A 4,895-nucleotide genomic window follows, 5' to 3' on the forward strand; every position below is an offset into this window, starting at 1 on the left:
GATTCGTCACTGACTATTTGAAGAATTGACCTACCAACTCTGTATACCTGATCAGAAGTCAACCAATCTAGGGAAACAAACAAACAAAAACCTAACTTTTTCTCAGCAGAGGTAGCCAAGGATTTCACATCAGACACACAACCAATAAAAGAAGTCTCTGTGCTCAAGTTTTAGTACCAAAAACAAACAAACAAACAAACAACAACAACAAACATAAGCAATATGAAAGACCAAGACAGTGTATCTCCTTCCAAATCTACATGTCCCATAAAAATGGTATGCTGTGAGAATTATCTATGGCACAGAATAATCATGACCTTGATAAAAAAAAATCAGGGATATTAAAGAAGACAAAAACATGTTAACAAACTTAAAGAGAATGGCAATAAATACCTGAGTACTGCCCAAGAAAACACAAACATAAAAATAAATAAGTGGATAAAGACAATTCAGGACTTGCAAACTGATTTCAATAAAGAGATAGAATTATTGAAGAGAGATCAAGCCAAAATTAAGCTGAAATTTTAAAATCCAATAACTCAATTCGAAAACTCAGTGGAATGCTTTGCAAGCAGAATGGTCAAAGATAAAATATCAAGACTAAAAGATAAAGTAGGACTGCTCCTGGAGGCATTGCAGGTGTGGCTGCTGTGTCACATGTGTGTCAGTGGGTGGCAGAGAGGAGAGAGGCTGTCTACACTCAGTGTTCTGACCTGTGAACATCCGAATGATTAGTAGCCTAACATTCCCTGAAAAAAAAGCAAACCTGAGACAACCAGCAGTCCATCACTTTGCAGGCCCAGACAGGCTCCCAGGGCAGGGATCTAGCCAGAGATTAGAAGAATCCTGCCTGGGATTACAGGACCCAGATAGTAATGAGCCCAAGATAAACGGCTCTCAGATGGGGCAACTGGGGCCAGCCCAGGCAGGGAGCAAGCCCAAGACAACCACCAGACCGGATCCATGGGGCCTGGACAGAGAGTTAGCCTGAGGCGACCACCAGTTTGGTGCTGCTGCAGGCCGTGGGGGGCAGATGACCCTTGCCCACTGCCATAGTAGATGAGTAGAGCCTATCACTCCTGAGACCACTCCTGAAATGACTCCGGACACTCAGAGACTCCGGGCACCCCTAAGAGGACCAAGTAAGTGGTAGAGAACTGGAAGAGAAACAGAACCGGAAGGATGTGGGCACAATAAAGAGAAGCAAAACTGGAGAATCAAAGTTAGTGAGGAACAGGCTGATGTGAGAGGCTGGTGACACCACCTGAGACCATGGTGGGGGCCTGGCCTGGCCTGCCACTGGGGTCCACCTCCGGTCTGTGGCCCTGCAGCAGCAGGGGTCTGTTACCACAAAAGGCCAGGTGGCTGTCTCTGGTCTGGCCTTCTGCCCAGGGACATGTTGATGTCTGAGGGCTGTGCAGAATTTGCCCCACCCCCTCATCTAGGCATCGTGGGAGAGCTGGGCATGGGTTCATCAAAACAGAAAGCTGTCTCTTCCCCTCGCCCACTGCAACACTCACCTACTGCTAGCGCTGCCTCTTGTCTCCTGGGCTTTGGCGCCGATGAGGGAGAGATGCTCTCCTACCCTCCCTTGTTCCTTGACACAGCAGGCAGCAGAGCTGGTCTCCGGGTCAGGAGAGTGGGAGAACTGCCATGTCCCTCACCTGGTGCAACATTCAAGAGAGTGGGTCCTGCAGCTCGCCTGGGAAGCAGGATAAAGTTAACCCTGGCAGGGGTGGGGGGAGATTGCTGGTAGCCAGCCCTGAGGATGTGAGAGAGGGAGAGCCACTGGTGAGCTGAACTGCTCAGACACCTCTAAATCCAGATCCAGGGCTTTGAGATGACCCATCCCAACATCTACTCCATCAGTGAACTCCTGAAGCGCATGAAGGGGCTAGTCCTACAGATCTAAAACCACAGGATCTTCATTGCACAGGACAACATAATATTTGAAAGGAGTCCCAGTGATGTTCCAGTATTGCTGTTCCAGCCTTTACAATGATTTCTTTTTTCTGTGTTGGGAGAAGGTTGCAGGGGTGGAGGGTGGATATGAGGGTAGGTGAAGATGAATGGTATTGGGGTTCATGATGTGAAATTCACAAAGAACCAATAAAAAGTTTTAAAAAAGATAAAGTGGCTGAATTAGACCCCACAAGTAATATAAAAGCAAGTAATATGAAAAAAAAAACCATTAAAACAAAACAAACAAAAATACACAAGAAAGAAACACACAGAAACCATGAGACACAGTGAAAAGACCAAACCCTTGACTCATGAGTAGGTAAGAAGAAGAATCTCAGCTCGATGGTATAGACTAGATCTTCAATGAGATTGCAGAAGGAAACTTCCCCAAATTAAGGAAAGGCGTACACATGCAGAGATATGAAACACACCAAGAGTAAGCAGGCAAGTTCAGAAAAGAAACTCTTCACAGTGAATTACAGCTAAAACAGTCTATTCCACAAAAACAAACAAACGAACAAACATTCTACTCAACAGCTCATGGAGGCTTCTCTAAACACATGTTAGGACACCAAAAAAAGAAAAAATCATAGCAAGTTCAGATATATCAGAAATAGCTGTCTGATCACAGCGGTATGAGGCTAAAAATCAAGAGCAGACAAGTCTCTACTAATTACATAAATTCGTAGAGATTAAGCAACACATTACCGAATGATGAGTGTGTCACAGAAGAAATCAAGAAAGAAATGTTTGAAAGGCTGGAAATGAAAGTGAAAATGAAACATATCAAACCCTCAGAAACACATTAAAGCAGTCCTAAGAAGTAAATTTGGAGCTCTAAGTGCACCTGACTTAATGATGCCGGTAGAGAGTTAAAGAGAGAAAGAGAAAAACATGCTGAGATGCACAGCCAAACCTTGGGTAGAGTGCGGGGAATCTTATGAAAAAAGGGGGAAATTGAAAGACCTGCAGGGAACAGAAGATCCACAAAGGGAGCAACAGACCCAAGAAATCTGGGCACAGGAGTCTTTTCTGAGACAGATACTCCAAACAAGGACCACGCATGGAGATAACTTAGAACCCCTGCACAGAAGTAGCCTAAGGCAGATCAGTATCCAAGAGGGCAGTGTTGCAACAGACACCAGAGAAATTCAGAATAAGGGCACACTTTAAAACCCTATATATTATAAGGATAAAAAAATCTAAAAGAGAGACCGTTTTCCAGATTTATCCAAACTACTATCATGTCAACAATAGTTCAATAATTTTTTTCTTTTTTTTTAATTTTTCATCAATTACACTTTATTCATTTTGCATCCCCCCATAAGCCCCTCCCTCCTCCCCTCCCAATCCTACCCTCCCTCCTCCCTCTGCATGCATGCCACTCCCCAAGTCCATTGATAGGGGAGGTTCTCCTCTCCTTTCTGATCTTAGTCTATCAGTTCACATCAAAAGTGGCTGCATTGTCCTCTACTATGGCCTGGTAAGGCTGCTCCCCCCCAGGGGGAGGTGATCAAAGAGCAGGCCAATCAGATTGTGTCAGAGGCAGTCTCTCTTCACATTACTATGTAACCCAATTGGACTCTGAACTGCCCTGGGCTACATCTATGCAGGGGTTCTGGGTTATCTCTATGAATAGTCCTTGGTTGGAGTATGAGTCTCTGGGAAGTTCCCTGTGTTCAAATTTTCTTGTTCTGTTGCTCTCCTTGTGGAGACCCTGTCCTCTCCAGCTCTTACTATTTCCCAGTTTTTACATAGAATTCCATTCACTCTGCCCAACAGTTGGCCATCAGGCTCAGCATCTGCTTTGATAGTCTGAAGGGCAGAGGCTTTCAGAGGCCCTCTGTGGTAGGTTCCTAGGTTGTTTCCTGTTTTCTTCTTCTTCTGATGTCCATCCTCTTTGCCTTTCCAGATGGGGATTAGACATTTTAGTTAGGGTCCTCTCTCTTGCTTAGTTTCTTTAGATGCACAGGTTATAGTGGGTTTGTCCTATGTTGTATGTCTATATGAGTGAATATATACCATGTGTGTCTTTTTGCTTCTGGGACAACTCACTCAGGATGATCCTTTCCAGATCCCACCATTTACCTGCAAATTTCATGATTTCCGTATTTTTCATTGCTGAGTAATATTCCATTGTGTAGATGTACCACAATTTCTGCATCCATTCTTCAGTTGAGGGGCATCTGGTTTGTTTCCAGCTTCTGGCTATTACAAATAAAGCTGCTATAAACATGGTTGAGCAAATGTCCTTTTTGTGTACTTGAGCCTCATTTGGATATATGCCCAGGAGTGGTATGGCTGGATCAATAATTTAAACAGACTCCTAATGAATAAGGAAATTGAAACAGTAATAAAAGATCATACTAAAATGAAAAGCCAAGGACCAGATGAATTTATCACAGAATTCTACCAGACATTTGGTTTTTTTTTTTTTGGGGGGGGGGGAATGGTTTATTTCAGCTTACACTTCTAGGCCATAGTCCATCATTGAAGGAAGTTGGGAAGTAACTCAGCAGGAATCATAGAAGTATTGTACTTATTTAGGAGAACCCCTTCTCTGGCTTGTCCAGCTTGCTTCCTTATACAACCCAGGATCCCCTGTCCAGGGATGGCACCATCTGAACTGGGCTAAGTTCTTCTGTATCATTTAGTAAAAAGAGAATGCCCCACAGATGTGCCCTGGGGTCAATTTGATGGTGGCAATTCTTCAACTGGTATTCTTTCTTGCCAGCTGAATGTGAGCGGTGTCAGGTTGACATTAAAACTAACCAGTTCAAATATCGATTGCTTGAGGGAGGTGGGGAAGGTACATTAATTTTCTAGTTTGGTGTAGTCACAAGTGAAAACAAGTCTGAAAGCAGAGCACTTGTGAGCTAGCAGGTTTCAGACGTCTACAGAATATTCCCTATCTTTGTCATCTACCTCTACAT

General features: G+C 43.9%; 1 non-coding gene across 1 annotated transcript; it reads left to right on the forward strand.

Moving 5' to 3' along the window:
* The first annotated feature begins 617 nt into the window (after positions 1–617).
* Positions 618–747, forward strand: LOC132654967 (small nucleolar RNA SNORA17). Its single transcript, XR_009592567.1, has one exon. It is a non-coding gene; the product is annotated as a small nucleolar RNA SNORA17 (small nucleolar RNA).
* The last annotated feature ends 4,148 nt before the right edge of the window (positions 748–4,895 follow it).

Source organism: Meriones unguiculatus, chromosome 6 (assembly GCF_030254825.1).
Source record: "Meriones unguiculatus strain TT.TT164.6M chromosome 6, Bangor_MerUng_6.1, whole genome shotgun sequence".
In the NCBI taxonomy this organism is placed as follows: domain Eukaryota; kingdom Metazoa; phylum Chordata; class Mammalia; order Rodentia; family Muridae; genus Meriones; species Meriones unguiculatus.